Consider the following 23,314-nt stretch of genomic DNA (forward strand, 5'->3'; position numbering starts at 1 on the left):
TATCCACGCTCCACATGGCTTTATAAACCTTGATAAAGTCATCTCTCAGCCATTGAAATTTCAGGAAAATAGCCGCAGTCTATTCAGCCCCTCCCTATAACTCAAACTCTCCAACCCTGGCAAAATCCTTGTAAATCTTTTCTGAACCCTTTCAAGTTTCACAACATCTTTCCTATAGCAGGGAGACCAGAAGTGCACGCAATATTCCAAAAGTGGCCAAACCAATGTCTTCTGCAGCTGCAGCATGACCTCCCAACTCCTGTACTCAATACACTGACCAATGAAGGCAAGCATACCAAATGCCTTCTGCACTATCCTGTCTACTTGTGACTCCATCTTCAAGGAACTATCAACCTGCACTCCAAGGTCTCTTTGTTCAGCAACACTCCCCAAGACCTTACTATTAAGTGTATAAATCCTGCCTCGACTTGCCCTTTCCAAAATGCAATACCTCATATTTACCTAAGTTAAACTCCATCTGCCACTCCTCGCCCCATTGGTCCGAGCCTACTGAGCTCTGGAGGGAAGAAATAGTATCTTCTTTTCAAAAAGAATATTTGAACTTATGAGTTATAAAAGGCTGTTTTGTCAGTCAAGAATCATCTAATCAAATAATATATTGTCTGTTGACTTTGATTGGCATAGGGGATTGTGGGTTGGACAAGTCAGGTGACCAATGGATGGGGGTCAAAGGGGCTTGGTGTGAGAAGTCATGTGATGAACCAGCAATACAACCGACCAGAATTGATAACACCAAGTTACACCAAGCTTGAAGATAAAAAAGGTCAAGGACCATGAACACTGATCAGGACCATTTGAAATTCCTGCTCTCCTGGTCTCTTACCTCTCAGTCTTTGCAAACTCCTCTAGCCCTGATAACCTTCAAAGATGGCTGCATACCATCACACACTATCCTCCTAAACTACCCCACACCAATGGGAAAGAGGAGATTCCTTGTTACCTAATTGATTGTGTATGTTGAAAGCTATAATCTGTTGTGAAACTCAAAAATGGTTCAGAAAAGATTTACAAGGGTTTTGCCAGGGTTGGAGTATTTGAGTTAGGAAGAGGCTGAACAGGTTGGGGCTGTTTTCCCTGGAGTGTCAGAGGCTGAGGGGTGACCTTAGAGGTTTATTTGATCACAAGGGGCATGGATAAGGTCTTTTCCCTGGGATGGGGGAGTCCAGAACTAGAGGGTATACGTTTAGGGTGAGAGGGGAAAGAATTAAAAGAGATCTAAGGGACAATTTTTTTTTTTTACACAGAACATGATGCATGTATGGAATGAGCTGCCAGAGGAAGTGGTGGAGGCTGGTACAATTGCAACATTTAAAAGACATCTGGATGGGTATATGAATAGGAAGGGTTTGGAGGGATATGGGCCAGGTGCTGGCAAATGGGACTAGATTAGGTTGGGATATCTGGTCGGCATGGGCAGGTTGGACCAAAGGGTCTGTTTCCATGTTGTACATCTTTAGGACTCCAGAGTCATCTTGGAGATTGTTGAATTCCTCAAGATCTGAACACAATTCCTCCAGATTTGTCTCTCCTGTGCATTTTGAATTTGCGTAATTGTACCATTAGCTGCCTGGGCCCTAAAGCTCTGGAATTAACTTTCTATAAACCTTTTTGCCTCATTCTCCTCCTTAAACCTAATCCTCCATCTAACTTTGAGGTGGGCTTTACCTCCGGCAGTATTCCTTATTTTATCCGTCATGATGCAAGAAATGGGATGTTGGTAAGGTGGCTTTGGAAGATGCAACATACATTTTTTTTAGATTAGACTTACAGTGTGGAAACAGGCCCTTCGGCCCAACAAGTCCACACCGACCCGCCGAAGCGCAAACCACCCATACCCTTACATTTACCCCTTACCTAACACTACGGGCAATTTAGCATGGCCAATTCACCTGACCCGCACATCTTTGTGACTGTGGGAGGAAACCGGAGCACCCGGAGGAAACCCACGCAGACACGGGGAGAACGTGCAAACTCCACACAGTCAGTCGCCTGAGTCGGGAATTGAACCCGGGTCTACAGGCGCTGTGAGGCAGCAGTGCTAACCACTGTGCCACCGTGCCGCCCGCACAAAAGCTCACACAAAAAAAAACAATGCATTTATATACAGACTGAATTGACATAAACACATATATCACTGCGTTTATACAGACAGCTATACACTGTATTTCAGTGCTTGGGTGATCATTAAAGTATATGGTTACAAAGAGCAGGGCATTTCCAGCAGAGTGTCATGCTTCAAGTGGCCTGTGGTAAGACGGAGTCTGAGGCATTGAGACATCAGGTCACATATTATGATACAGCAATGAGTTAATGAGCAAATCTCAAAGGTAGACTGACAAACTGACGAACTTTGATCGCCTGACCCAATTGACTTTGAGTAAATTTCTATTCAGTAACTATTCTATGAAACACCTTGGAGGAGTTCACTCAGTGACAGAAATACAAGCTGCTTGATATGGCCACTCAGTTTCCTCTCCTCGACCACCTTCTCCGTGACCACGTCTCCCCTCACTGTGTCTGGCCTCAGCATCAATATTAATCAATCCGTTCTCTCTCAAATGCTATCAGACTCGCTCGAACCGCAGTTGTTTCAGGGCGTGTTCTTGCTCTCCCTGTTCTGTTCAATCTCTGCCTTTCACATCTATGACCTGAAGATAACAGGCAAAGTGGTGTGTCTGCACAGCAGGAATTGAGGTCGGGTGTAGTACACTCGAGTCTCACGATCAGCAGCTACATGAGCCAGCAAACAAGCAGCAGAATTCACAGACTGGAAAATTACAAATCGAGACCCCACTCTCATTCTCTTTGTTTGAGCGATGAGAAGTTATTATTCCACATTGAGATTCATTGAACATTCATAAAGGCTGTGTCACTAATAAAAAACCATGCTGATAACTCTAACATTAAGGTACAGTATTAGAGTCATTTATCAGTAACCAGCACAGACAGGAGCACCAGGCTGGGGAGGTGCCTATTCCACTTCTTTTGCCAATTCCAGAGTCACTGGGCAGGTTCTGTTGTATCAGCATGCCATTGCACACACCCCTTCAGCTATTCACACCAGCTTGTACATTCCTGTTCTCTTCCACTCTCTCTCTTGATGACCCCAAATTGTGTCATGCCAATGTCACACCTAGCATTTAACCAGCCTCCATTTACAGATCACCGGATTTATTCCACCCCTGCCCAGTGTGCGGTTGCACTTTTAGTTTGCATTGGTTCTAATGCTGCTCCTTTTCAAAATTCTGTTCATCTTGAATGAGTTACAACCCTGTGCACAGGCCTCCTCCACTAACTCATTAGATATTCATCTATCCAACTGAGACTTTGCCGCTTTCAGATTTCCAGCAATTGCTTTTGTTCATTTATTTCTCTGTTCTGATTCTAAACTCCAGCAGAGGCCGAATACTTCGTTCATAAACACTGCTCTAACTCTCTCCCCAACCCCCATTATCACTCCTCCCCCCTCCACCCCTGTCCAGCCAAGGCTCAGCGGTAGCACTGAAAGCTTCAAGCCTTGCTGCACTGAAACAGGCCCTTCAGCCCATCTCACCCATGCCAACCAGATTTCCTAAACTACAGCCTTGGGTGACTGCCTGTGTGGAGTTCTCCCCACGTCTGCATGGGTTTCCTCCGGGTGCCTGTGTTTGCCCCGTATTCCTCTAAACCTTTCCTGTCTATGTATCTGTCCAAATGTCTTTTAAATGTTGCAACTGGACCTCATCTACCACTTCCTTTGGTAGTTCATTCTTCACACACACCACTCTGAATGAAAACATTGCCTCTTTTAAATCATTCCCCTTTCACCTTGAACCTATGTCCTCTAGTTTTGAGCTCCCCAACACTAGAGAAAAGAATTTTGCTATTCACCTTATCAATGCCCCTTATGATTTTAAAATCATCTATAAAGTTGACCCTTTAACCTCTTTTACTCAGTTTTAAAAGCCCCAGCCTATCTAGCCTCTCCTTATAACTCAAACCCTCCAGACCCAGTATCATTCTTGTAAATCTTTTCTGCACCCTCTCAAGTTTAACATCTTTCCTGCAGCAGGGTGACCAGAACTGTACGCAGTACTCGAAAATTGGTCTCACCAATGTCTTGTACAGATGCAACATGTCAACCCAATTCCTGTAGTCAATGATCTGAACAATGAAGGCCAGGCATATAAGATCCAGGCTGGACCCCCTATGTGCCGCACTGAGGGACTGCTGCACTGTCAGTGGCAGCGTCCTCTGGCTGACAGCTTCTCCACTGGAGGCTGCCTGAGCTTTGAACACACTGCGCATTTACTAAGAATGGCCTCTTGCACAAGGGCACATAGGGTGCTTGATAGCAAAGACATTGTAGGAACATGTTAACAATCATTCAGCTGTTGAGACTATCCTACTACCCGTTGAGTCCCCTCATCCCCATAACCTTGTACACTACTGGGAATCAGAAATCCAGCAATCTCCAGCTTAAACATTCTCAAACAGTGAGCTTCCACAGTCCTCTGCAGTTGAGAATTCCAAAGATTCACAACCCTCAGTAAAATAATTTCTCCTCATGCCCCAAACAAATGATGCCTCTGACTTCATAAAATATCTCTTACAGCATCTCAGGAGTATCATTTGTAGCTGAAAATGTGTTGCTGGTTAAAGCACAGCAGGTTAGGCAGCATCTCAGGAATAGGGAATTTGACGTTTCGAGCATAAGCCCTTCATCAGGAATGAGAGAGAGTAGCCAAGCAGGCTAAGATAAAAGGTAGGGAGGAGGGACTAGGGGGAGGGGCGATGGAGGTGGGATAGGTGGAAGGAGGTCAAGGTGAGGGTGATAGGCCGGAGTGGGGTGGGGGCGGAGAGGTCAGGAAGAGGATTGCAGGTTAGGAGGGCGGTGCTGAGTTGAGGGAACCGACTGAGACAAGGTGGGGGGAGGGGAAATGAGGAAACTGGAGAAATCTGAATTCATACCTTGTGGTTGGAGGGTTCCCAGGCGGAAGATGAGGCGCTCCTCCTCCAGCCATCGTGTTGTTATGTTCTGCCGGTGGAGGAGTCCAAGGACCTGCATGCCCTCGGTGGAGTGGGAGGGAGAGTTAAAGTGTTGAGCCACGGGGTGATTGGGTTGGTTGGTCCGGGCGGCCCAGAGGTGTTCTCTGAAGCGTTCCGCAAGTAAGCGGCCTGTCTCCCCAATATAGAGGAGGCCACATCGGGTGCAGCGGATGCAATAGATGATGTGTGTGGAGGTACAGGTGAACTTGTGGCGGATATGGAAGGATCCCTTGAGGCCTTGGAGGGAAGTGAGTGTGGAGGTGTGGGCGCAAGTTTTACATTTCCTGCGGTTGCAGGGGAAGGTGCCGGGGGTGGAGGTTGGGTTGGTGGGGGGTGTGGATCTGACGAGGGAGTCACGAAGGGAGTGGTCCTTGCGAAACGCTGATAGGGGAGGGGAGGGAAATATATCCTTTGTAGCAAACCACATCAAGTAAAAAGTGAGGTCTGCAGATGCTGGAGATCAGAGCTGAAAATGTGTTGCTGGTTAAAGCACAGCAGGTTAGGCAGCATCCAAGGAACAGGAAATTCGACGTTTCGGGCCAGAGCCCTTCATCAGGAATCAATTCTGATGAAAGGCTCTGGCCCGAAACGTCGAATTTCCTGTTCCTTGGATGCTGCCTAACCTGCTGTGCTTTAACCAGCAACACATTTTCAGCAAACTACATCAGGCAATATGAGGGTAGATAAACAAAACGTTTGGGAAAGAAGTAGGATTTAAGGAGAGAGATGGGGAGAAAGTGATGGATGGTTCTATTCCAGCCTTGGGCCACTGTCTGTGTGGAGTTTGCATGCTCTCCCCGTGTCTGCGTGGGTTTCCTCCGGGTGCTCTCGTTTCCTCCCACTGTCCAAAGATGTGCAGGTCAGGTGGATTGGCCATGGGAATTGCAGGGTTAAGGGGATAGGGTGGGGTGTGGGCCTGGGTGGGATGCTCTTCAGAACGATGGAACTATATAGGGATTGTGTGATAAGAAGTTGAGCGCTTCAGGAAGAATATTTCAGAGTTCAGAGGCAACTGAACACAACACAGGAACAGAATCTCCCCGAAGATATATCCAGAAACATTCACAATTATTTGTAGCTTGCTGCCAAAACAGACTACATTTCAACATGTCCTGAAACTATTCCAAAAAACAAACACAACAGATAAAACACCCCAGGAATCCTATCACAAGTTAGCGGAGGAAAGCAGATCATTGTAATTCACTGCAGGGATCCACTGGGAAATTTTCATTTTAAATTCACATGAGAATGAGCACAAAGGAAGTCTGCAGCACCCAGGATCTCCTCAGGCTCATTAACACAGGATTATGCGAGAAAATGGAGGGGAAGAAAGAACTATAATTTGCTGCTTTGTATTAATGTGATTTGGTTGGTGACACACAATCGTCTTGGCAATTAAAAGCTTAGAGGATTCCTTTTACCTCCCAGCAGTTGAACACTCCCTATACAAGTGGGATCACTAACATGCAAACAACGACAATTAATCAAAACAGTGGTCTGAACCACATTCCATTTGTCAGCAGGACCATGACCAATTACTGATCTCAATCCCACTTTCCTGCATTAACCCCGTTTCTTTGGTTTTTTTGTTTAAAAAGGCACTGATTGTAGCCTTAGTGACAAAGCATCCCTGACTCTCCAGGTTAGAGAATTCAAAAAGGCTCTCAGCAATTTGAAGAACTTTCTCTTTGTCATGTTCCTATATCCTTTATTCTCGGACTCTTCCTGTGGGTGTCCACATTACTGATGACCACGAGAAAGCATGCTCTATCCCCACCTGGGTATCTCGTCAAACCCCTTGAGAAACTTGAATGCTTCAATTAAATCACTTCTCATTCTTCATAGAATAATAGAACCCCCACAGCTCGGACATAGGCCTTTTGACCCATTGAGTCCACACTGACTCTCCAAAGAGCATCCTACCCAGATTGTCGGAGGAAACCCATGCAGACACGGGGAGAATGTGCAAACTCCACAGAGACAATCACTCAAGGCTGGAATCGAACCCGGGTCCCTGGCACTGTGAGGCAGCAGTGCTAACCACTGAGTTATTGTGCCGTCTTAGACTCAGGAACATAGGCAGAATCTTTTCAGAGTTTCTAGGTAGAATTCTGAAATATTGGGGAGTTGAGGGGCATGGGGAGCTGAGCGCCAAGAGAGACATTGAGGCCTGGGGAAGATGAACCTTAAGAGGTAGGCCCGGGGAGTGAATCTTTCAATTTCCGACATCAGGTCCACGTGACATGTCTGCTTTTAGTTCAATCACTTTGTGAAATACTTTGTCCCTTGTGATGGGTAGTGGGGAAAGAGCAGGAAAATGGGAGTTCAGGATTAACAGATTAGTCGTGATTTAATCGAGTGGTGCAGCAGATTCAATGGGCTGAACGATCGACTTCTGTTCCTTTATCTTGTGGTTATAGCTCAGTGCAGCTAACACACTGGTTGTGCAGGACAGTCAGCCAATGTTGTTGAGGGGGAAGGAGACGGGTCCAGGGAGAGGGAGCAGTTGAATATTTTGTACTTTCTACCCATCTTATTTTAGGATGAGCACCGAGCAGAAGTTCCTCTTCAAGTGATGAAGCATGGTGTAGGGCTACAGTCCACAGTAGGCATGAGGGTGTCAGTGGAAGCAACTCGGGAGGAATTTTTTTGTTCTGTGCAGTTTTTACACTCCAGTCCATAAAAGACAAAACCATAACAGAGAAACTGAACAAGATAAAGCATGACCACCTGCCCCATTGTCCAACTCTCACAGCTGTTTCGTAGTGAGGCCAGTCCCAAAGATCATCCTCTCCAATCTGAGGGCATGTTTTAAAACATATGAGGCACTGCAGTACACGCAGAGGAGATTTCCTGGACTGACACCAGCAGCAGGGGTTCCTCACATACTCTGAGGGATTGGAGAAGCTGGGAGCTGAGAAGCTGGAGGGAAAGCTTTATTGAGTCATTCAAAATGACCATGGTTCTGATCAGAATAGCTCAGAGGAAACTGCTTGCATTGATAGGATCACCAGTAACCGAAGGGTTTTTAGATATCCTGGAGGAGAGGGGGAAGATGAGAATACACTTCTCATGCAGTGAGTTATGGCAATCGTGAAGGTGCTGCTCGAAATAGTGGCACAGATTTATGGAGGAACTTTCAAAAATGATAATGGATAACTTGCAAATGCGACGTCTTGCACTTTGGAAAAACGAGCACAGGTATGGACTATTTTCTGAACGATAAGAAAATTCCTAAAGCCAAAGTACAAAGGGATCTGGGAGTGCTAGTCCAGGATTCTCTAAAGGTTAACTTGTAGATTGAGTCCATAGTTAAGAAGACAAATGTAATGTTGTCATGTATCTCACGAGGGTTAGAAGGTAAAAACAGTGAGGTGCTACTAAGACTTTATAAAGCTCTGGTTAGGCCCCATTTAGAATACGGTGTCCAGTTTGGGGCCCCATACCTCAGGGAGGACATACTGGCACTGGAGCGTATCCAGTGGAGATTCACACGGATGATCCCTGGAACGGTAGGTCCAATATATGATGAACAGCTGAGGATCCTGGGATTGTATTCATCAGAGTTTAGGAGGTTGAGGGGAGATCGAATAGAAACGTACAAGATAATGCATGGCGCAGAAAGGGTGGACACTGGAAAATTGTTTCCATCAGGCAGGGATAGTAGGACTCGTGGGCACAACCTTAGAGGGGGTCAATTTAGAATGGAAATGAGGAGACATTTCTTCAGCCAGAGAGTGGTGGGCCTGTGGAATTCACTGCCACGGAGCGCAGTGGAGGCCGGGACACTAAATGTCTTCAAGGCAGAGATTGATAAATTCTTAATCTCTCAAAGGAATTAAGGGATACAGGGAGACTGCGGGTAAGTGGAGTTGAAATGCCCATCGGCCGTGATTGAATGGTGTAGACTCAATGGGCCAAATGGCCTTACGTCCACTTCTATTTCTTATGGTCTAACTATTTGAAAGGATAAATTTTGCAAGGGAAAGGGGAGAAGAATGGAACTAACTGTTTCCAGTCCTTCTAAAGAGTCAGCACAGAGCTTACTGACCATCTTGCATATTATATCACAATCTGAATTAGATCAATTCTCCATGTATTTCAGTCAGAAGCAACAAGACAATATTTTTTTCCCCCTCTGGTAGTTTGAAACACAATCCAGATTCTGAAGGGTGTACTCATGCACGAAGATGGTGATTACTAAAATAATATGTCTTTGCTCTTTTATGAATTAGCACAGATGCAAAACCATTTTAAACATTTCTGGCTGAGGGGCGTCTACAAAAGCTTCATTATCCTTTAATAATAGGAGATAAATACTCGACTCAATGCTCATTTAAACTGATCATCACCTCAAGCATTTCACATCAGAGTGCAATTTAGAGATGCCATTGCCAAATGATAAAGTCCAATCAAGCTTTTTTCTTCAAAATACCATTCATACAGGCAATTTTCTCAACTCAACTATTTAAGTACCTTTATTGATGGATCACGGTTAGCTACATAATAGCCACTAGAAAATTCTCAGATTAGACTTGTACAGCTTTGTACTTAAAACTCAAAAGGATAATTGATTATTAATGCTTTTACCTTATGTTTTTACATTGGGACCCACAGATTCTAAATGATCTCACCCAATACAAAACAGAAACCTCAGTTTTGATCACATTAGAAAAAGTCCCAACTTTTCAGCTCCCAAGGTGTCGGCCCAGGAATTTCTGCAACCAATTAACAGACAGCAATTAGAGTCATAGAGCTGTACAGCACAGAAACAGACCCTTGGGTCCAACCTGTTCATGCCGACCAGATATCCTAAATAAATCTAGTCACATTTGCCAGCACATGGCCCATATCCCTCCAAACTCTTCCTATTCATATACCCATCCAGATGCCTTTTAAATGTTGCAATTGTACCAGCCTCCACCACTTCCTCTGGCAGCTCATTCCATACATGTACCACCCTCTGTGTGAAAAAGTTGTCCCTTAGACCTCTTTTAAATCGTTTCCCTCTCACCCTAAACCCATTCCCTCTATTTTTGCACTCCCCCACCCTGGGGAAAAGACCTTGTCTATTTACCCCATCTATGCCCCTCTTAATTTTAAAAACCTCTATAAAGGTCACCCCTCAGCTTCCGATACTCCAGGGAAAACAGCCCCAGCCTATTCAGCCTCTCCCCATAGATCAAGCTCTCCAACCCTGGAACATCCTTATCAATCTTTTCTGAACCCTTTCAAGTTTCACAACATCTTTCCTATAGCAGAGAGACCAGAGCTGAATGCAGTATTCCAATAGTGGCCTAATCAATATCCTCTACAGCCACAGTATGACATTGTGGCAGGTATTCATGTGACTCAGTCAACGTTGTCTTATACATTGCAGGTAAGGATCCCCTGAGGCCTGGTACATTGGGGAAACCGAGCAAAGGCTACAGCAATGGATGAATGGGCACCGCACAACAATCAACAGAGAAGAGTGTTCCCTCCCAGTTGGGGAACACATCAGTGTTCGACCTTGGACCTTTGGGTGACCATCCTCCAAGGCAGACTTCAGGACAGACAGCAGAGAAAAATGGCTGAGCAGAGGCTGAATGCTAAGTTTGGTACCCATAGGATGGGCCTCAACCAGGACTTTGGGTTCATGTCACACTATAGGTGACCACCATTGCACTACACACACACACACAGACAAACGCACACACCCTTACAGACGCGCACACTCCCACACTCACAGATGCATCCTCTCACAGACTTCAGACACTCTACACTCTTATAAATACACATATACACACCCTCTCACAAGCGCACAGATATATACATATACGTTTGTGGGTTGAACTTGTACTTGCAGAATTACATTGTACTTTGCTCAAAAACTGCATGAATTCATGTAAGACTGTTATCTCACTTTTTGAGATTAGAATCAATCTAAGCATTATGGCACAGACAGAGAACACGGGGGCTCACACCTTCAACATATTGTCTGGCTAACACCAATCGTTACAGTTAACCTGAGAATACAACTTTTAAAAAAATTTTGTGATTTACACATGAAAGAAGTGGAACTATCGTGGTATTCGAACAAATGAAAGACTCAAAGTATTTTTCAATGTATAATTTCAGTTGTATCAAACTTTTGCACTGTAAAATTCTGTGTCTTACAATTGTGTAAGCTAGAGCTTCCAATTAAACGTGTTGGACTATAACCTGGTGTTGTGTGATTTTTAACTTTATACTAACTCCTATACTCAATGCATTGACTAAAAAAAAGGCAAGTGTACTGAATGCATTCTGAATGCCTTCTTCACTATCCTATCTACCCGAGACCCTACTTTCAAGGGACAATTTACCTGCACTCCAAGGTCACTTTGTTCAGCAACATTCTCTTGGACCTTACCATTAAGTGTATAGGTCCTGCCCTGATTTGCCTTTCCAAAATGCATCATCTCACAGTTATCGAAATTAAACTCCATCTGCCACTCCTCAAGCCCATGGGTATATCTGATCAAGGTCCCATTGTAGCCTGAGGTAACCTTCTTCCGTGTCCATTATACCTCCAATTTTGGTGTCCTCTGCAAACTTACTAACCATACCTGCTATGTTCACTTCCAAATCATGTATATAAATGATGAAAAGCAGAGGACCCAGCACCAATCCTTGTGGTGCACTGCTGGTCACAGGCCTCCAATCTGAAACCCTCCACTAATGCCCTCTGTCTCCTACCTATAAGCCAGTTCTGTATCAAAATGGCTAATTCTCCCTGTATTCCATATGATCTAACCTTGCTAACCAGTCTACCGTGAGGAACCTTGTTGAACACCTTACTGAAGTCCAAATAGATCAAGTCCACTGCTCTGCCCCCCCGACAATCCTCTTTGTTACTTCTTCAAAAAATCTCAATCAAGTTCGTGAGGTGCTATTTCCCATGCACGGAGCCATGTTGACTATCCCGAATCAGTCTTTGCCTTTCCAAATACATGTAACTCCTGTCCCTCAGATTTTTCTCCAACAATTTACCCACCAATGACATCAAGCTCACTGGTCTATAGTTCCCTGGCTTTTCCTCACCACCTTTCTTCAATAATGACACCACGATAGCCAACCCCTAGTCTTTTGGTACCTCATCAGCAGCTATCAATGATACAAATATCTCAGTAGTCACATCCGTAGCTTCCCACAGAGCTCTCGAGTACACATGATCAGGTCTTGAGAATTTATCTATTCAGCCTATCCTTCTTTGTTTAATCCCAGTGATATATTGCATTGCAAATTGCTGGAAGTGTGTGATAGGAACAGTAGGGCAAGTGGGAATAGATCAAACAACTGAACAATTGTCAAATAAACAGTTCAAGGACTGAACAAGGAGCTAGAAGTGAGAATGCATGAATTCAATGTTAAATCACTTTCTGAGACAGATAAATAAGAGAGAATGAAACATTGGATTATGGGGAATCCATGAACAGGCAAAGGTCAAAGTTTGCTTTTGAAATTTCCAATAATTAAAACAAAATGAATTAGTATCCAGATGTGCAATACTAAGCTAACATTCAATGCTAGTAAGGTTGAGTGGCAGTAATTAACACTGAAGTAGTCGCCATACCATGGAGAAGATGATGGCATAGTAGCAAAGCCATTGGATAGGAACCCAGAGGCTGAGAGTAACATGGGAGAGATCCAACCAGGGATTGGAGGAGGAGCAAAGAGAGTGTCAGAGGAGGTGCGGGCAAGAACAGCAAATGTGGCTTTTCGACCAGGGACGAATAAGGCTGGGAAGCAAGATCCAGGAGTGAGATTGATAGCCTGGTGGAATTGTGGCTACAAGGGAGAGAGAGCAGCTGGGACAGGGTAGAAGAGAGAATGAAAGACAGACGGAAGGAGAGGAAAAAAAAACCTGACTTTCAAAAATGGGAGTATCTAGATTAAAGCCACAAGAGTTCACTGAATGAAGGAGGTGGTAAGATTAAGAAACGAATCCCTGAAAACCAAAATGTAGTCCTCTGTACCAATAAAACAGACTTTTTGAGCCCTGTTCAAAGGAGCCAAGTAGCAAGATGCTGCTTTAGTGAAGCCAATGGGATCTTTGATGACAACAACACAATTTCCATATTTAGTCATGCATCTGCTTTCCCCTGAACTTACTGTGACATTTGTGCATATATTAAAGAGAACACCAGTTAGTTTGACAGCAATTTATGTTCCATTCATTGTTTCCACTCTTATAAGGTTAAATAGCAACATTCTGATAATAATGGATCCCTCTTGTTTCAGTTCTTCACTTATCTCTCGGTCATATAACCAGGGCTATGTAAGAGCCAGGAGCAGGAGGAGGGTATTCAGCTCCTTGAAACTGCTCCACCTTTCAAAATGATCATAGCTGATCTCATTTCAGCCTCAAATCCACTACCCTTAATCCTCCAACCAATTACTAATTAAAAGTCTATCCATCTATTTTGTCTTTAAGTTTATTTAGTGTCCCACCATCCACCACATTCTGGGGTAGTGAATACCACAGAACCATAAACCTTTGAGAGACGGGATTCCTTCTTAGTCCTGTTGAAATGTCTGCTACCCCCTATGCCCTCACATTTTAGATTGCCCCACAAGGGCAAATTTTCAATGGAGAATGAAGGAAACAATATTCCTGTAGAATGTCACTCTCCTCTAGACTTTTGGCTGACATGGCTTGGAGCTCCCACATACACAGTGACCTCCTGGAGAAGATATAACAGAGATCACTAAAACTAATAAATGGATTAGGAATCACTCCAGACAGTGAGACGCCTTGAGCTCAGTGGGTTGAGGAGGATTTAGAAACATGTGAATCAGTTGCCAGGAGTGGAAAACATAAAAGACTCAGGAAATCTGAAACACAGAGGGACTTAGGGGGTCCTAGTTCAGGATTCTCTAAATGTGCAGGTTCACTTGGCAGTTAGGAAGGCAACTGAAATGTCAGCATTCATTTCAAGATGGCTAGTGTACAAGAGCTGGGATGTACTGCTGAGATTGTATAAGGCTCTGGTGAGACCTCATTTAGAATACTGTGAGCAGCTTTGGAATACTGATCTAAGGAAGGATGTGCTGGCCTTGGAGGGGGTTACAAGAATGACCCTGAGGGCGACGGGCTTGTCATATGAGGAGCAAATAAGGACTTGCTGTCTGTACTCGATAGAGTCTAGAAGGATAAGAGGGGGGCATCTCATTGAAACTTACAGGATACTGAGAGACCTGGATAGAGTGGATGTGGAGGAAATGTTTCCATCAGTGGGAGAGGCTAGGACCTGAGGGGGATAGCCTCAGAGTGAAGAGATGACCTTTCAGAACTGAGAGGAGGAGAAATTTCTTCAGCCAGAGGGTGATGCATCTGTGAAACTCATTGCCTCAGCGGGCTTTGGAGGCCAGGTCATTGAGTATATCAAAGACAGAGATAGATAGATTCTTTATTAGTAAGGGGATCAAGGGTTATGAGGAGAAGGGAGAAGAATGGGATTGAGAAATATATCAGCCATGATCGAATGGTGGTACAGATGCGATCAACTGAATGGTCTAATTCTGCTGCCATATCATTTGGTTTTATGGTCTCAGGGACATGCCCAATGAAAGCTAGCATTAAGGGTCAACACAGAAGACTGCTGGAGGTCATTTGATGGCCTGGGGATTGGAGAGGGATCACTAACAGTTTTCCTCCTAAATTTGCTCACTGCTACTGTAAGTCTCTCCAAGAAGGGTAACTGAAAGGTGAAAGGGGCACAGAGAAGGTTAACAGCAAGATTGTAAGCTATACCATATTAAGACAGTAGGATGAGTTGGATGGAGCTAATATCCCTGGCCTTTTTGTACATCTGGATGGACTTACAGCTAGGGCAGACTCCGAACTATCCACAATATTCACTGTGCTAAAGACAGCTTTCATCAATTTGATGCAGCACGCTCTTAAAAGCAAATAGCTCCTATACATTGCAGGGAGCACTGAAAAAGCATTGATATCAAGCAGACTGTTTAACAATTAATGGGTTTGGATATGAACACATTCAATCACCTCCTGCCCCTCTGTCCACCCAGCCACTCTAAAATCGACAATAAACACAGGTTCACCTGAAGCTGAAATACAATTCCCATAACATGAGGGGCTTTTCCAACAACTCTCTACGCTGAACATAAAAGGGACCACCTCGTGTCCAGAATAGATTACTTTATCCTTACCTCCAGCCTCTGTCTTATCACAGCCTCTCTGCTCTTTTATTCATCCACATGATGGTCAGTTTCCCCCTGAATTCCCATGGTGTTTGCCAATGAACCAACTGCTCACCATGATCCAACTAGCACTTATGCAGAAACTAAAACAAATGCCCTATACCCCCATCAAATTAGTTGCTGCATTTTCTCACCTCAACAGACACCGTGTTAAAACAGAATTCAATCCTTGCTTTGGGAAATTCTAAATTACTCTTTACCCCAAAGTTCTGTTATTCTCCACCCCCCACATATTTTCACTCTCTGACCATTTCTGTTTTTGATCAATCTCTCAGCAAATTCCTACATTCCTTAATTAATTTGTCTTTGAATTTCCAGCTGGTGTCATCAAGCCACCTCTTCCTTAATCCATTTTTTGCCTTTACATTTTTTGATTTAAATAAACAGCTGCCAGTCCACATTTCTCAATTTTAAAAGAAATGCATTCTATTCACTGCAGGATTAAAGAAAGTCTAACGATTCAGGAAAGATCAACTGTGTAAAAATAATAATAACAACAGTTATGCACATCTTGGATGGCGTTACACAGTAAGATTTTTGTATAAAGCATGTATTGCACAGAAACATGCCAGACAGCAGGAATACCACGAAGACTCTGAAAGTCTATAGAATGTTATTGCTGGAAATCTGAACCAAACTCAGAGAGAATCGCAGCAGGTCTAGCAGCTTCAGTGGTCAGAGAATCAGATTCAATGATTCAAGTCTTTTTGAATGGTGGACCAGGGTCAAAGGGTCTCTTCGTCCCTGACCATCTGTTCATACACAGAGAGGGGAGATGAGGAAGGTTATTTTCACCCAGAAGTTGACAAGTGCCTGAAACTCTCTGCTGAAAAGAGATGTAGAGACAGAAACCCCCAACTGATTATAAAAGTGCCTGGAGCTGCACTTGAATCCACAGGGCTACAGACCGAACGGCAGTGGGGAATTAGGCGAGGAGATTGGTGAGGGAACTCATGTTTTGGTCCGTGCAGACAAGATGGGCCAAGTGGCCTTTTTCTGTGCTGAAAACATTTTATGTTCAATATTTCAGTGTGAGTGAGCTATGAGTTTACGATGACTAAGAACTCACCACATGCTGATAATGAATGTCACGTAAACCTCTTTCTCTGCTTCTGGCTCAGGGCTTTTAACTGATAACTGATAAGTGATGAAACACTTAACGTCTAAATTAAAAAGAAATGAAAAACTGGCACTCTATCAGACACACAAATTAAATCTCAGCTGATAATATTCCTCACAGGAGACAGTTAATAAATATTCAAGTGAGTAATGCTCATTTAATGAACTCTCAAAGAAAACCTATTTCTTCAAAAACTCAACACTGCGGGTCTCCTTAGCTTTATGGAATACCAATCATTTCTCTGAACTTTGAATCATTTATATTTTTTCCAATAAAATAAAATGAAGTGCAAGTTTGTGAAGTTTAAACCAGAGACTTTCTGCACTCGCTCTCACTGGAGATATTCATTGCTTCCCAGCTTCATACCCTTCAACAACTTCATACTATAACCATCATCCTGGTCAGCTCAGGGAGAAGGTGCTGGTAGTGGTTCTGCTGTTTCCCATTTACATCTCCTTCTTCCAAAATATTTCAAAAGATTTATGCCAAGTGAAAGATTCCAGCTAAAGGTATCATTTGTCTGATGCTACATCTTTACAGGATCAGCAATGTCTTTTCTATCCTTACGTTAAAAGGTAAAGGGAGCTGTGATAGAGATAGTAACAAAGGAACAAGAGTAGACCATTCAGCCCCTCAAGCCTGCTCTGCCATTCAATTCGATCATGTATCCACCTTGGGCCTAAATCCTTTGACACCCTGCTTAATAAAAAAAAACTTCAGATTTAAGTTTAATAATTGAATGAGCATTGACTGCTGTTGGAGGAGAGTTCCAAACCTCCACTACTTTTTGCACGTAGAAGTTCATTCTAACATCTCTCCTGAATGTCCTGGCCCTCATTGTCAGACTACAGCCCGGTTCTAGAATCTCCGACTAGTGGAAACACTTTATCTTAATCTAACTGGTCTTTCCCTGTTAATATCCTGAAAGCTTTAATGCGATTACCACCCTTAGCTTTCTAAATTGTAGAGAATAAAGGACTAATTTGCCTAACGTCTCCTCATAACTTAACCCCTGAAATCCAGGTATCATCCTTGTAAACCTGTGTTGAACTTCCCTAAGGTGCTAAGAGCAGAGAATCAAACTGTCCTTGTCCAGTGTTTGGTCAGCTTGCACTGACCAATCCACAGGCAGGCAAAAGATAGTTTCTTGTGTCAATATTAAATGCAACACAGATGCAGAGTCATGTACAGAGCTCAGTACAGGTACTTAATATTCTAGCAGACATCACCATTTACAGTTCAGTTCTACAAAACAGAGAGACTTGCATTTATATAGTGCCTTTTACAACCTCAAGCCATCCCCATGCACCTCACAGCCATAGTCTCTGTTGTCACAGAGAAAACCCCAACAGCCAAATTGAGCATAGCAAGATCCCAAAAGCAGCAATGTGATCACGACTGGTTAACGTGTTTTTATGATTTTGTTTGACAGACAGAAATTGATCCAAGACACCACGGAAAACCAACCTACTCTCTTCAAAATATCGCTGTGGGATCAGTGGAGCTATAATGGACTGAATGGACTGCTCTGTGACAGCGATCAGCTTACAATCAGAGAGTTAAATTGGTCAAATCAATGTTATCTTCAACCATCAAGGTAATTAACTCTATAGACAGGAAGCTCACCTGATATTACTAACATTGGCTGTGTACAAACAGCAGAGAAATGAAACGTAGGGATGGGAGTGGGGAGGAGATTCATGATGGGAAGAGAGAGAGGGGTCATTGACCTTCATCAGACTCAATTAATACTGACCTTTTCTCAGATACATTTACGCTGGGAACTAATTTGAATGGAAATAAATGTTCTGAAATTCTATCAATCTGGACTCCAGCAATCAGAGACAATTATTTTCCATTAATGACCAGCTTGTGGCAGGCCAGACTGACGTGTTGTATCACTGATTAATACAGTTTGTCATGAGGTAGGCAGCAGAGTGCAAATCCCCAGCTGTAATTCCCTGCCCTGTTTACGCTCAGTGTCACCAGTTTAAAAATTCAGCTGAAACAAAAGGATTCGTTTTCACAGAAAAGCTCAGGTACACGAAAAATCCCTCGCAGGTTATAACACTGACTGGTCTGGCAGATTATGTTTTACAAACTGGAATGAGAGGGGATATTTCCTTACAAGCCTTTTTATATACAAACCTTCCTTTTTATAATTGCTGTAACTAAAATAATGCCAAATTGTGGCAACTTATACATATCGCACTGTATTTTGATAAATACAAGTGACGATAAATGCTATTTTAAACACTTTCAGATTATTTTGAAGTTGTCTGAAGGGACCTGTTCAAACAAAAACCCACAAAGTTCCAGCATTTTACTTTAATTTCATAATAACCTTCTTCCTTGGAAAAAAACAACTTAGCTATTTTTGACTTTTAGATGACAAAACACTCTGTTTACCTTCACTCTCTGGCTATTTACTGCGGTTTGTATTTTGAAAATCTTTTGCCAGGGTTGGAGGATTTGAGCTACAGGGAGAGGTTGAATAGGCTGGGGCTGTTTTCCCTGGAGCGTCGGAGGCTGAGGGGTGACCTTATAGAGGTTTATAAAATTATGAGGGACATGGATATGGTAAATAGACAAAGTCTTTTCCCTGGGGTGGGGCAGTCCAGAAATGGAGGGCAGAGGTTTAGGATGAGAGGGGAAAGATATGAGACCTAAGGGGCAACGTTTTCACACAGAGGGTGGTACGTGTATGGAACGAGCTGCCAGAGGAAGTGGTGGAGGCTGGTACACTTGCAACATTTAAGAGGCATTTGGATGGGTATATGAATAGGAAGGGTTTGGAGGGATATGGGCCGGTTGCTGTCAGGTGGGACTAGATTAGGGTAGGATATCTAGTCGGCATGGACGAGTTGGACCGATGTTTCCATGCGTACATCTCTATGACTCTAAACGTGAACAAAGTCAGGAGGAAATAATAAGATCGATAGTCTGAGAAAACAGACAATGTCAAGACAGACGCTATTATCAATCCTAAATGATCTGTTATTGATTCAACAGGGGAGAAAAGAGAGACAGAGAGGGGTGGGGGGGGGGAAAAGAGAGAGTGGTGGAGAGCAAGAGAGAGTGGTGGAGAGCAAGAGCGAGTGGTGGAGAGATAGAGAGAGTGTGTGTGGAGAGAGAGAGCAAGAGAGTGGTGGAGAGAGAGGGAGTGGTGGAGAGAGAGAGTGTGAGAATGGTAGAGAGAGAGTGTGGTGGAGAGAGAGGGAACAAGAGAGAATGGTGGAGTGTGTGTGTGTGTGTGTGTGTGTGTGTGTGTGTGTGTGTGGTGGGGAGAGAGACAGAGAGTGGTGTGGAGAGAGAGCAGTAGAGAGAGAGGGGGAGAGAGAGAGAGAGAGAGAGAGAAAGAGAGAGAGAGAGGTAGAGAGAGGGGGTTAGAGAGAGAGAGGGGGTTAGAGAGAGAGAGGGGGTTAGAGAGAGAGAGGGGTAGAGCGAGAGAGAGGAGTAGAGCGAGAGAGAGGGGTAGAGGGAGAGAAAGGGGTAGAGGGAGAGAGAGGGATGGGGAGAGAGAGGGATGGGGAGAGAGAGGGATGGGGAGAGAGAGGGATGGGGAGAGAGAGGGATGGGGAGAGAGAGTGAGGTAGAGAGAGAGTGAGGTAGAGAGAGAGTGAGGTAGAGAGAGAGTGAGGTAGAGAGAGAGGTAGAAAGAGAGAGGTAGAGAGAGAGTGGTGGAGAGAGAGTGGGTGGTGGAGAGAGAAATAGAGAGAGAGTGGGAGAGAGAGTGGTGGAGAGAGTGAGAGAGTGTGAGAGTGGTGGAGAGAGAGTGGTGGAGAGAGAGCAAGAGAGTGTGGTGGAGAGAGAGAGAGAGAGAGCGCATGGTGGAGAGAGAGAGTGCGCGGTGGAGAGAGAGAGAGCGCGCGGTGGAGAGAGAGAGAGCGCGCGGTGGAGAGAGAGAGCGCGGTGGAGAGAATGGTAGAGAGAGAGAACGAGAGAGAGAGTGGTGGGGAGAGAGAGAGTGGTAGAGAGAGAGGTAGAGAGAGAGAGAGAGAGAGAGAGAGAGAGAGAGAGAGAGATTGTGGTGGGGGGAGAGAGAGAGAGAGAGAGAGAGAAAGAGCCTGGTGGGGAGAGAGAGAGACAGAGTGGTGGTGGGAGAGAGAGAGAGAGAGAGAGAGAGAGAGAGAGAGAGAGAGAGAGAGATAGATAGAGAGGGGGGTAGAGAGAGAGAGGGGGTTAGAGAGAGAGGGGGTTAGAGAGAAAGAGAGGGGTAGAGCGAGAGAGAGGGGTAGAGCGAGAGAGAGGGATGGGGAGAGAGAGAGGGATGGGGAGAGAGAGGGATGGGGAGAGAGAGAGTGAGGTAGAGAGAGAGTGAGGTAGAGAGAGAGTGAGGTAGAGAGAGAGTGAGGTAGAGAGAGAGTGAGGTAGAGAGAGGTGGGGAGAGAGAGAGAGGTAGAAAGAGAGAGGTAGAGAGAGTGTGGTGGAGAGAGAGAGTGAGTGGTGGAGAGAGAAATAGAGAGAGAGTGGGAGAGAGAGAGAGAGAGTGGTGGAGAGAGAGAGAGTGGTGGAGAGAGAGCAAGAGAGTGTGGTGGAGAGAGAGCGCGGAGTGGAGAGAGAGAGAGCGCATGGTGGAGAGAGAGAGCGCGGAGTGGAGAGAGAGAGCGCATGGTGGAGAGAGAGAGAGCGCATGGTGGAGAGAGAGAGAGCGCATGGTGGAGAGAGAGAGAGAGCGCGGAGTGGAGAGAGAGAGCGCGGTGGAGAGAGAGAGAGCGCGGTGGAGAGAGAGAGCGCGCGCAGTGGAGAGGTGTGGAGAGAGAAAGAGAAAGAGAGAGAGTGGGAGAGAGAGAGAGAGAGAGAGACAGACAGACAGAGAGTGGTGGGGGGGGAGGGGGAGAGAGAGAGCGGTAGAGAGACAGAGTGGTGTGTGGTGGGGAGAGAGAGAGTGGCGTGGCGAGAGAGAGAGGTAGAGAGAGACAGAGCATGGTGAAGAGAGAGAGAGAGAGAGAGAGAGAACGTGGTGAAGAGAGAGACAGAGCATGGTGAAGAGAGAGAGAACGTGGTGAGGAGAGAGAGAGAGAGAGAGAGAGAAAAAGGTGTGGTGGGAGAGAAAGGGAGCGACAGAAAAAGTGGTGGGGAGAGAGAGACACACAGAGAGAGTGATAGAGAGAGTGTGTGTGGTGGGGGAGAGAGAGAGCGAATGTGTGTGTGGGGGGGGGAAGAGAGAGAATGGGGGGAAGAGAGAGTGCGGGGGGGAAGAGAGAGTGCGGGGGGAAAGAGAGAGTGGGGGGGGGAAGAAGAGAGAGTTGGGGGAAAGAGAGAGTTGGGGGGGGGGGGGGAAGAGAGGGAGACGGAGACATGGAGGTGTACAAAGAAAGTCAGTGAAGTGCCAGAGACTGCAGGGCACAGGGATCTCCGAGGCACGGGTGGGAGAGCTCTGAGAGAAATCAGTGTCAAGTCTGAGACAGAGAGTACACGCGCAGGACAGGGAATCAGGAAGTGAAAGGGTCAATGAATGGGAAGTCAGGGACAAAGCAAACCCGGAAGGAGCAGCGATGGGCAGGAGGCCAGCAGGTCAAACGTTAACATATTTCTTATAAAGTATTTTTGAGAATTCATATTGTTTGTGAATATAGTAATTCAGCAATGCTGAGCATTTCTGATGGGAGATCTCCTACAGAAACTAAAGCTTTCACATTGATTGTAATGAGATAATCTGACTCACTTCAAGCTGTTTCACTTCAGGAACAAAGCTACAACATGTAGCGAGGAATTCCTGCAAGTTGAACCAAGCCAGTTTTATTCTGTATGTTCATGCACCAAGAGGTTCTGTACACAGAAAAATCCCAAAACATCAGTGGAGGCTCTGGGGTGGAGGTGGAGGGGGCATCACTCTCCCCTCAGAACTAGAAGGTTTGGGTCCTACTGAGGGCACTTGAGGATGTGGGCCAGGCTGCACTGTGGTAATGAGGGAGTGCTGCACTGTCCAAGCTATCAGCTTTAACACAGGCATCAAAGGGAGATTATGGACCCTCCCCAATTGAGGTTGGTGCGATGGGGATGGAGTTACTGCAATTCTCCTCCTGCTTTTATTTACTTTAAAGAAAAACTTAATTTATTTGCCCTTTCCAGTTTTGACAAAAGAAAATGACGTCGAAAATGTGAGGAGTCCCAGGTTGAGGCAAAGGTGATAGCGTGGTACAACTTCAAGGTGGTTTCTGGGATATTGCAGGTTATTATTAGAAATAATTACATTGCAATGTGTAAATGAAGATACTTCAAGAAGTACAAAGCAGGACTCACGTTCAAAGGGTTCAGCACATCCTATGACAGGCAAAAGGAAAAAAACACATTGAATGCCACATCAAAAGTGTCAAGCTGAAAGATAACAGCTGCATATTCATTAGAGGCTGGCATCACCTGGGGAGTTCAATGGTGAATCGCCAGGGCACCAAGCATTAGCGATTCTCAACATTACAGAGATGACAAGTAAAGCAAGGCTGAGCTCAGCTATCTATTCACAAACTCAACGGTGGGGCTTGCGGGGGGGTTTCTCCCTCGATGAACAATGACAGCATTTCTCCACCAATGCAGAGTCCAGTCATCCTCCTAAAATTGGGTGCTCGACAAACCAAAAAAAAGCACCCACCCCACCCCTCTGCCCCAAAAGAAAGAAAGAGAAACAAACAAATGTCCTTCCCATCTTCCCCATACCAAAAAAAACTCCCATTTTTGTATCACCTTTAATGTAGGAAGACGTACCAAAGTGCCTCACAGAAGTAAATCAAACAAAAATGACACAGAGTTACAAGAGGTCATACTAGGAACAGGGAACCATAAAATAGACAAAGCGATAGGTTTTTTGCAGGGTCTGAAAAGAGGAAGGAGAGCGAGAGACACAGAAAAAAAGAAAAACACATATACACACACACAAGAACAGACATTCACAGAAAC

The 23,314-nt window shown here is 44.8% G+C and overlaps 1 protein-coding gene across 2 annotated transcripts in view; it reads right to left on the reverse strand.

Annotated features, from left to right (window-relative positions):
* The window catches only part of gnav1 (guanine nucleotide binding protein (G protein) alpha v1), a 120,662-nt gene that overhangs the window by 24,268 nt on the left and 73,080 nt on the right, over positions 1 to 23,314 (reverse strand). The window lies entirely within an intron of this gene.

The sequence above is a fragment of the Hemiscyllium ocellatum genome, chromosome 25 (assembly GCF_020745735.1).
Source record: "Hemiscyllium ocellatum isolate sHemOce1 chromosome 25, sHemOce1.pat.X.cur, whole genome shotgun sequence".
Lineage (NCBI taxonomy): Eukaryota > Metazoa > Chordata > Chondrichthyes > Orectolobiformes > Hemiscylliidae > Hemiscyllium > Hemiscyllium ocellatum.